At 36.1% G+C, this 11,734-nt stretch overlaps 5 non-coding genes across 5 annotated transcripts; 2 read left to right on the top strand and 3 right to left on the bottom strand.

Moving 5' to 3' along the window:
- The first annotated feature begins 5,543 nt into the window (after positions 1 to 5,543).
- Positions 5,544 to 5,615, top strand: Trnap-agg. The gene has a single exon. It is a non-coding gene; the product is annotated as a tRNA-Pro (tRNA).
- Positions 5,616 to 5,787: 172 nt separating this feature from the next.
- Positions 5,788 to 5,859, top strand: Trnap-cgg. Its single transcript has one exon. It is a non-coding gene; the product is annotated as a tRNA-Pro (tRNA).
- A 121-nt stretch (positions 5,860 to 5,980) lies between these two features.
- Trnah-gug lies at positions 5,981 to 6,052 on the bottom strand. The gene has a single exon. It is a non-coding gene; the product is annotated as a tRNA-His (tRNA).
- A 359-nt stretch (positions 6,053 to 6,411) lies between these two features.
- On the bottom strand, positions 6,412 to 6,485 carry Trnai-aau. The gene has a single exon. It is a non-coding gene; the product is annotated as a tRNA-Ile (tRNA).
- A 4,569-nt stretch (positions 6,486 to 11,054) lies between these two features.
- On the bottom strand, positions 11,055 to 11,126 carry Trnap-agg. The gene has a single exon. It is a non-coding gene; the product is annotated as a tRNA-Pro (tRNA).
- Positions 11,127 to 11,734: the final 608 nt, after the last annotated feature.

An 11,734-nucleotide genomic window follows, 5' to 3' on the forward strand; every position in this document is an offset into this window, starting at 1 on the left:
TCTTTTTTAAAACCTCCTTAAAATTTTTCCCCCCTTTTAAAAAACAAAAACAATTTAAATGTACCTTAAGGAGATATATTACCACGGTTGGACACATTGTGGAATGAGCTACCAGCCCGAGAATGTCGAGGCTGACTGCATCTAGTGTACACGGGTGAAGGCTTACCATATTACACCCTCCACACTTAAGTTGCTTCCTGAATTAAAGGAAAACTGTTTTGTTTATTTTAGTAAGAACCCGGGGAAAGTATGTACTTTCTAATGTCTGTTTAATCTTTTTTCACCTGTTTTTATGGGCAATACACTATGAATATTAAATTTGAGAAACAGTCGTAGTTCCAGGTAAGTCCCTAAGATACATGTGTTTGTGTAGTGTACATATATTTCGTATGTATATCATTGTAAAATAGACTTTAAAGCAGACTTTTCCATGCCTCATATCTTCGCCCTAAGTTCCGACGAGTCGAATATTTGAGTGAATTAATGCTGTATTTGAATATTTGGATGTTTCAGCTAAGGAAAGATCCTAAGGCTTGAAATTGAAATAAAACTTCCTTGAAAGAATAAGATTTGAACCAAAGACCTTACTATAACTAGTGCAATGAGTAAGATTAGTCTTGTAGCAGTTTACAGAGTAACTGACAAAGTTAAACTATGTATTAATGATTTCAGTTTCTCCACATATTAACATATAATAATGTTTATAAGAATATCCACTTCGAGTGCAGTGCGTGTAATGAGGGTGACTCCTCATTACACCTGTACAGAAGGTGTGGGGTCAGTTCCGATATTAACCTCAGGCATTTTAATCTGCCGACCAATGAGTATTGTTAATGGCGGTTCTTGCCTACTCCAGGAGTAGTTGATAATTATGATTACAAATCCACTAACAATATATGTACATGTATATTCACATGTGACGAATCCCAATTTGTTAAAAGCCCCTCACATTGGTAGTTCAGTAAATCGACGGCACTTTGAGTAATTGACTAGTCTTCGGAACCCGCTTTCAAACTCCCCAAGGGAGGAAAAAATGCCTCTCGAAACCCACCGCTGGAGGCCCAATTCCCTCGCGCTTTGTATAGAACGGGGTTCCAACTTGGGGATGAGAAAGTTAAAAAACCTAATTAAAAATTCCACCTACATCACCATCTTTTTCCATAATTGCTTTCTAAAAGCCAAACCCCTTGCAATAAATATACTAACTAATTAAAATTAAGCCAATTCATGAATTTTTTAACACCAAGAAAAATTTAGCCCGCTGTAAAATTTTGGGGTTTTTTCCAGTGCTTTCCCTCCAACTCCAGAATCCCCTGCTCAACAGGATTGAAAGGAAGCAAGACCATGTCTTACACGTCCTGCACCGTTTTTTACATACCTTACATTGTTTTCCTTTAATCGCTATTGCTTCCTGCCCGATCTTTGCTAAACAGAACATAATGGCCAAAATTTTTATGGCTTCTTTATTAAATATTGTTGTACATATATCTTTGGAATTCTTTTCAGCCCAAGCCTTGACTTAACATCTATATAAAATCTAATTTGCAATATTTAAAACCTCAACAAAATGGCTAAAAGAAATCCTTCCTTCTACTCCAATTAGCCCTTGTGATTTGAAAATTTTAATGCTATGCCATTTTTTACATTGCCCATGTATATTCCAATAGTGTTTTTTGAAATCGTACTTTAAACCGAGATTTTCATTGATCAATAGGGGCAAAATTTCCGAAGCCCATTGAATGTACAATAACGTTGAGTTTCGGGGAGCTTCTGATTAGCGTGAACAGTATAAACAAGCGTTATTTAACCACACCTAACCAACGCTTCTCAGTAGAATTTTCTTGTAGGAAATGCAATGCGGTGTTATTTACATGGAGGGCTCAATAGCGAGCAAGGCAACCAGCCACTTTACCTGAAAGCAAAGGCCACTGTAGTGACTAAAACCACCTTTTCCCGACACCTATTGGGGAAATTAGGGTTCGATTACCTTCACCTACATGTAAACAACCAACCCAACCTAAAGTCATTTTTCACACCTACCAAACTACCATGTAGAATTTCTGTTGAGCGATGCGTGTCCCCTTTGGTTTCCCTTTTGACATTTGAGGAACTGGCACTACACGACCGAGAAAAAGACGCCAACAGAAGTAGCAAGCATTTCGTCGACCCGACATGACAACCAGGGATATGGGAACCCCTGCTGTACAAAATAAACCACATTTAATCCATTTTCATTACCTGAACCAGCTCCCTGCTGGACGGATGGATTAAACCCTTTTTTTTCTTGATATTTGACAGCGGCTCTTACCAAGTTGGCACCGAGTCTGAACATCTCCACCAACAGTGCCCATAATGTCTCCTTCAACACCCCGATTGCAGTTTGGGCAAAGTGGCATTCTCGGTACCTCCAGGGCTAAGAAATGTCTGCACAGAATACCTTTATATTTGAACATATTAAACATAATACCAATTCCTTTTCACACTCACTATACATATTTTTTTTTTACCAATTAAATTACTACATATTCTTTAACAAAATGTCTTCCATATATATTATATATATATATTATTATATATATATATATTATATTATATAATTATATATATATATATATATATTATATATATATATTTATATATATATATTATATATATAATATATTATATATATATCTATATATAATACTATTATATATATATATTATATTTTTAATATATTCATATATTATATATATAATCATATATATATATATATTTATATATCTATATATTATATCAAAAAATATATATATTAATATATATATAATATCTTATATATTATTATATCTATATATATTTATAATATATTATATATGTATATATATATTATATGCTATATATTATTTTTATCATATATATATTTTATATATATCTTATAATATATTATTATATTATTATCATATAAAATATATATATTTTAATATATATATGAATAAGCAAAACACTCTTCCGTGCTGATACAATGAGAAAAAAAACCCAAAATACAAAAACTAGATTTATTGAAAGTGAGACTACAGTTTCAAAATCCACCTGGATTCCATCTTCGGGTCTGAAGAGTAAAGGGCTTGAGATTTGCGAATTCTGCTTCCCCCGGGGCCTTTTCACTTATGGCCCGGAGATAAAGGGGAGGGGGGTATAAAAGAGAGAGAGGAGAGGCAACGCGGGAACACGGGGCAGGTGAGGACAGACGAACGGAAGCAGAGGGAGGTCTCATGACCCTGCTCTGTTTCTGGGTTTCGTGATGCAGCTGAACTCTCTCTCTCCTTCCATCCGTTTCAAGGTAGAATGGGAGGTTCACAACAAGCTCCCTTTCTTGGATACCCTAGTCCATCGCTCTGCTGACCACTTCTCCATATACAGGAAACCCATGCATAGTGGTATGTACATACACTTCTTCTCATACCACCCTCTCCATGTGAAGAGAGGTGTTGCCACCTCGCTGTTCCTTCGCGCCCTTCGCATCTGTGACCCGCCAGTACCTGGATGGAGAGATCGTCTTCCTTCGTCGCTCTGTTCTCCAAAAATGGGCTTTCCCTGGTCATGTTCTCGACGCCGCGTTATCCAGGGCACGGCGTACCTTCTACCACGACTCTCCTCCTAAAGAGACTCCCACTTGCCCGTCCCAGCCTGCCCTACACTGAGGGAAAACTACTTTCTCGTCGCCCTCTTCACCCTCTCAACTGCAGGCTGATCTTTTGGGCCCGGTGAACACTCTCCGTCGCAACCTGGTCCATACTAGCCCTCATTCCTCCGCGAAGGTGGGCACCTATGCTGTTCCTTGTGCCTCATGTGATAAGCAGTACTTTGGCGAAACAGGTGCCAGTCTTACCAAAACGTATGTCTCAACATAGGTTACGCTATATCCAGGGGACACAGCAAAAACACCCTCTTTTGCCATCAGTGGGACCACTGGCCATCAGATGGACTGGTCAACAGCGCGGATTGTCTTTCCTTCCGCCGATGTCCACTCCCGCAGATGGGGGAATCTTCCCCTTATAAAGCTGTCGCCTAATTTCAACTTGAACAGCGGCTTTTCTCCTGCTGACAGTCTCCTTGCTTCCCATATCCTCCGCCTTCTACCGCATGCCGGCCACCCGGCGCATAGTCCGCCCGATCCTCCGACCTGATGTGACCTCCCTCTGCTTCCGTTCGTCTGTCCTCACCTGCCCCGTGTTCCCGTGGTGCCACTCCTCTCTCTCTTTTATACCCCCTCTTTCTTTCCTCTTCAGACCTGAAGATGGAATCCAGATGGATTTCGAAACTGTAGTCTCACTTTCAATAAATCTAGTTTTTGTATTGTGGGTTTTTCTTCCATATATATATGTATGTATTTATATATGTATGTATATATATATATGTATATATATATTTATATATGTATAGAAAGAGAAAGACATAGATGGTATGTATGTGTATTTTTGTTTGTATCTATGTGTATGTATGTATTTATAGGTATATATGTTATTATATGTATTTATATTCATATATGTATATATATATTTATATACTTTTATACTTCGAAATATGTTTACATATATATGTGTACATATATGTATATGTACATGTTTATGTATGTCTACATATATAAATATGTGTACATATTTGTATGTATATAAGTATGTTTACATGTGTGTATATATGTATATGAATACTTGTCATCAATATCTAAAATATATAATGCACACACACACACAACACACACACACACATATGTATACATACGTAGGTGTGTGTATATCTATGTCTGCACACATATGTATGAATATGCAACGATGTATATATGTAGATAGTATACATATGTATATGAATATATTCATTATATATATAAATATATATATAAATATATATATATATATATATATATAAATTTATTAAATATATTTATTATGTTTATAATATATATATATATATATATATTATATATATATTATATATATAAACATCTTTTTCATTCACATCTGTGTTTATATGAACACAGTGGTATGTGTGTCTATGCACACACACACACTCGCACACACACACACGCACGCACGCAGGCACACACACGCACGCAGGCACACACGTACGCAGACACACACGCACGCAGGCACACACACACACGCCGCGCACGCACACACACCACCAACCACCACACGCACACGCACGGAAGCAAGCACACACACACACACACACCAAAGCGCACACACGCGCACACGCGCACCACACACGCGCACAACGCAAAACCACACAGTGCACACAACACACCACGCACACGCACACGACACGACTCCACGCACACGCACACGCACCGCACACGCACACGCACACCCAACCCACACACACACACACACACACACACACACACACACACACCCACACCCACACTCACATAAATGTAAATAACATCTTTATACGTGTTTGTATTTTATATATTAGGTCTATATTATGTACATAGATGATCGGTGTTCGAAAGACTTTTGGAACGGACTGAAATCTTTCATCCGAAAGATTGAAAGTCCTCGCGAGGCCTGTTGGTCTAGGGGTATGATTCTCGCTTAGGGTGCGAGAGGTCCCGGGTTCAAATCCCGGACAGGCCCAATACAATTTTCCCTCTTCGCTTCCCTGATATTAATGTCTTTTTAAATAAGAACTCTTTTATAACCCAGTCTTTTGCCGTCACAGTGCATGTAAGTGAAAGTTTGGTTGAAAAGTAACACCAATAGTTGTGACACGTATTATAATAAATGAAGCTTTCAGTTTCATAATAGAGGCCTGTTGGTCTAGGGGTATGATTCTCGCTTCGGGTGCGAGAGGTCCCGGGTTCAATTCCCGGACAGGCCCGGTTTTCATAAGTTTAGTTTTCTTTATATGGAAAGGAGTGTTGGGAAATGTTTTATTTTTTCGAAACGCGAAGAATGCAATGAAATACGATTAAATTTCCACTTTAATTGGAAAAGGGATGTGCCGTGACCAGGATTCGAACCTGGGTTATTGCGGCCACAACGCAATGTACTAACCACTATACGATCACGGCCGTTGCGAACACGAGGGAAATTGGATATGATAATGATTGGTAACTGTAGGTTTAAATAGTCTACTATAGATCTTGTGTCTTTGAAATAATTCGTATAACATTAAGAGATGTCATTACCTTCCCTATAAGTGTTTGCAGCCTCCAAATTTTACATTTTTGTCTTGATTAGACTATTTTCTTTCCACTGCAACTCAAATCTAATTGTACTAACAATGACCATGTCTCACTATCATCATCCTGTGGCGAGGCTTAAATACACTGGTCTCCACTCAAGTCTCGATTACACTAGTAGAGGGAATGTTAAGCTGTACAATTGTGAACGACACCAGTTGAAGGTGGGAATTGTAAAAGAAACCTTTTGGCCCGTAAGGGGATCGAACCCTCGACATCCGCGTTATTAGCACGGCGCTCTAACCAACTGAGCTAACAGGCCATGTTACCGCAGGGAGGATATTCCGTCAGTAGTACCATTAGCTTATGGCCAGTTTGCCCACTACCCCCTCCACCCTTCCTGTAAATCCCTCTCTTAAAACCCATTTCCTTCCATTTACACTACCTCAGGAATAATTTATATTAACAGACTAGTAACGTGTTGACTATAACACGAGGAAAGGTTCTGAGGCACCTGTAGTAAGGTGTTACGTACCTAACGAGGTTCGATGTTTGGGAGGACGAAGTGGTATAACCTCCAGAATTACTTGTATGCCATTGAACATCGGTAAGTCTTGGACGTATCTCATTGAGTAATCCTACTCATTCAAAAGGGAAATGTTTTAAAGAGGAAATAATGCACAAAGAAACATAAAATCATGTTTATGCATTAAGAATAATGATAATGAAAAAAAGAGTACGGTGGATCAGTAATTCAATTCCGACTGGAATATGTAATGTGCACTATAGTTCTTCTTTCTTCTTTTATAGGGATTTAGACTATATACAGTATAGCTCTGTTTTACGAAATATTACAAAGATGGCTTTCTCCATAACTGCACAGTCCCAAGGTACCAATTAGTAGGCTTTGGCGACCTCCCCTGTCCTTGATGTTTTGGTAGTAATTTTATGCTTCAGATTATTATTGGTATATATAGATATAAAACTAAGCATCTGTGGAGCCATCTATGTGTAAACACAAATAAACCAAACTCACAGTGAACATGTCTTGCACGTACAGTACATACCACCCTCTCGGCAGCAGTGGGTAAATGTAAAATCTGATGGAAGATGAAACGAAATTGTGTCTGGTGCAAATCCCCCCCCCCCCCACAAACACACACCACATACACACACAAACACTTATATATATATATATATATATATATATATATATATATATATACAATATTATATATGTATTTATATAAATATATGTATGTATAACATAAACGTACATGTATCTGCATTATACATCACAAATGTCTATGTATATATGTATGTATATATACGTACATATATACCAACATGACAATTTATAGTTAATACGTAAAGTACTATGAAGATCAACATATAATTTAAATATACACACCCACACACACACACCACACACACAAACATATATATATATATATATATATATATATATTATATATATTATATAATATATATATAATTATATATATTATATAATATAATAATATTATAATATATATTTATATATATATATTAATATATATATATTATATAATGTATATAATGATATATATAATTGTATATATGACATTATATATGTAATTTATATTTATATATATATATATATATATGATTATATATTATATATATATATAATATATAGTATTTATATATATATATATAGTTATATATATACTTACACACACACGCGCGCACACACACACGCACATGTATACACATGTATACATATGTATGGTATAACAGCATATCTGGATATTATGTATATATATAATATATATATAGATGTACAAACATATAACATTTAATTGCTTATATATATATATTCTTCTTTTAACGGTAGGTTCATGTCTGAGCCGCCGTGGTCACAGCATGATACTTGTAGTTTCCATGTTGTGATGCTCTTGGAGTGAGTACGTGGTAGGGTCCCCAGTTCCTTTCCACGTAGAGTGCCGGTCCCCCCCCGTATACACACACACACACACACACACACACACACACACACACACACACACACACACACACACACACACACACACACACACTGTTTCCCAAGTTTCCTATCTGTCCGAAGTTGCTTTCTCAGTTTCCAATTTTGCTTCCCGAATTTTAATTCATCGTTATATTGTCATAGACCTGTTTTACTTCAACTGCCGTCCAGCCTCCGACATGTACGACCTGCCCACTCTCTCTCTCTCTCTCTCTCTCTCTCTCTCTTCTCTATATATATATATATATATATATATATATATTATATATATATATATATATATTATATTGAAGTGCAGTATATCTATATAGCTAATTCCTAACAGAATCGTTTCCATGCCTCTTTCGGCACAATGGTTAAAGACTGCATTTCCCCTTCAATGGAGGTATGTTCGTATGAGCTGCCTTGGGTATAATATATAATCGCGTACTAGTTCTTGCGCTTCACTTTGCACATGTATCTGTGCAGATTGGACTGTATTGTTGAAGACCTTTTTTCCTGTTTATTGTAAGTTCAACTTTCAAACTTTCTCTTTTCAAATCGTTTATTAGTTGCAGTCCATTTGCTGATTAGTTGAAGAGAACATTATAATTTGCAAATCTTAGATTGATTAGATATTCATCCCCCACTGTATTATATCTTTTCCCACTCAATCTAGCTTCTTGATTTTTTCCTCGAGTCAAGCTGCAAACAATATTTGGTGAGATGGTGTCCCTCTGCCCAACACATAGGAAAGCTTTAGAAGAAATGTAAGTGTGCTTTAGTGCGTCCCACTGCTTTCAAATATTCAGTGTCAATATCTATGCGTTGAAGTAAAATAATGAATTATGGAAATGAACACAGTGGTCAAAGCATGCGCTACTATTTTATGTTGAAACCAGCTGATGAAGAAACGTCACTGGCGAAATTCTGGGCAACCACACACCGCCGGGGAATTTTATGTACTTTTTTCCACATTTGAATGAACTTGCACAACATAATGTGTAGATAAATTCTTGTGGTTTCATGTTCCATGGACCTGTTAAGCCAGATATCTTTAAAAGGTTTTATAGACTTAAATACTTTAAGATTCATCTGATGTGTCCAATATTGTTTTGTTCACTTTACATGTATTTAGGAAATTAATGGTTCGTTTAATAGTAAGCAATTAGCAACTTTTTATCTATATAATATGTTCAGAAAAGGATGATTTTATTTTGACCAAACATTTTTTTTTCTTTCCCCTTATTGGGTAAAAAAACACTTCTCCCCCTAGAGAAATGTCTTGAAAGCCCTGATACAGTATGGTTATGTTTCATTGCATCAAAACAGTCATTGATATATATATATATATATATATATATATATATATATATATATTAGCAATATATCGACTAGCTGACTAAATGCGAACGCGCGCACGCACGCGCACACACACACACACACACACACACACACACACACACACACACACACACACACACACACACACACACAAATACATTTCTGCACATATGCAAGTGTGTATGTATGTGTTATGTAAGTTTAAATATTTATCACTAAAATATACATGTGAATATATATATGCATATGTTTTTACAAAAACATAAATAGATATGTATATGTGTATTTGTGTATGTATAGTCATATATATATATATATATATATATATATATATATATATATATATATATAATTATATAATAATTGATATTAATTTGTATGAAACATATTTACATACATTAACACATATACGTGTGTGAATGAAGCAATAATTTATCTTTTGGAACGTTCAAGGTTTTGTTTGCAGTTTGAACATATTTACAGGCTATATATTTTTTTTTCATAGTTCTGACTTTTCTTATTTTATAAATACCTTACATAAAATTTTGAAAGGGACAAAACCTAGGCCGAATTTTCAGATATGGTTTCTAGAGTAGGTAACCTGCGCTGCGGAATTCACAGTACAGGTTATCTTAGCAGCTTACAGTTATTTGCTTTAAAGGCCAGTTATTTCAGGGATAAATTAAGTAAAAGTAGAGTCGACCGTGACAGGACTCGAACCTGCAATCTTCGGATCCGAAGTCCGACGCCTTATCCATTAAAAGGGCCCAAAGGTCTATGATCAGTGTGAGATAAGTGAGTTTTAAATTATATAATGTTATGTATCAAGTTGTAAGATTCCGAAGGTCTTGCACCAGATATTGCAAGAGAATGGTCCAACTCTTTTATTTATTTTTTATTTGTCTTCTTGTTTATAAGACCATAAATATATATTTCAGTGTGGAATCTATTGTCCCGGATTATCATATATTTCCTATGTTGTGAGGTGTATATAAGTGTTTCCAAAGACTCAACATTTAATAGTTAAAGATTAGAGAAACATGATAGGTAAAAACTGGGCCCAGTCGGATTTGAACCCGGGACGTCTGCACACCCAAAGCAGGAATCAAAAACCCTAACCACGGCCGCGTTGAGTTGAAGTTAGTAGGATTTGATTTCTTAAGCTTAAAACCAGTGGAAGCTAAATACATAGTTACACATACACACACCTACTTAAATGTATAGATACTCATTGTTTATATACAGTTTACATGTATGTAGCCTTTACTAAGTGTGGTTCATAATACCAAATTAATTCATTAAATTTCACGCCCACCGTAATCCATCTGATGATTTTCATTAGTTATTTTCCTTCTTTAATCCATACTAGGTTGCCTAGTCTTTACTCATTCATGTAATGATGCAGTCGTGCAGACTTACCACAGATGAGTGAAATGCGAAGTCGAAAATTGAATAGTCCTACACACACTGACAAAGTGCAGTGGAGTACTGTATGATTTGTGGTGAAAAAGTAATTGCTCGATGGACAGCCAAAATCAACATACTGGGCCTGTCCGGGATTTGAACCCGGGACCTCTCGCACCCTAAGCGAGAATCATACCCCTAGACCAACAGGCCAGTTCACCTGACATATTCTTTCTTATTCACATTTTGTTTTACGGTTTCTAACTATATTCTACCTCCAGTATCAATTATAATTTTGTGGCTTCAGCATCTGCCGATATGTGCTTAAGTTGCCCTAGTTCCTTTTGGATAATGCCTTAGTTCATAATTGTAAGTATTCTTTTATTGACATTTCATTTTTCTAGTCATACTAATGTAAATGAAATTTGTTAGGCATTCAAAATCATAATGAATTTTCATGATATTGGGAAAAAAAGGTATTTTTGTATTAATAATGTTCAAGATAAAAATAATTACAGCTTCACTGTCAAGTTCAACGTCATATGTGAAATGTTTTAATAGTATTATCGTTTTGAACCGGTAGACCGGTAAACTAGAGTGGGAGAAGACGAGAAAGAAAGTGGGAAAGATCAGGCAGAATATGGTGCATGTTGGCATGTACTTAAGTCTGCATAAACATTTTCAATCCATTAGAACCCACCATAAAGCAATCCGACCAGTTCTCCCTCAGCATTATATACATTGATAGACGTGAAAGCCTATATATTATACCCCCGTTTAAGCTTTTGTTTATTCATGGACCTTCATAGTTCCATACGTTT

The sequence above is a fragment of the Penaeus monodon genome, chromosome 17 (genome assembly GCF_015228065.2).
Source record: "Penaeus monodon isolate SGIC_2016 chromosome 17, NSTDA_Pmon_1, whole genome shotgun sequence".
In the NCBI taxonomy this organism is placed as follows: Eukaryota; Metazoa; Arthropoda; class Malacostraca; order Decapoda; family Penaeidae; genus Penaeus; species Penaeus monodon.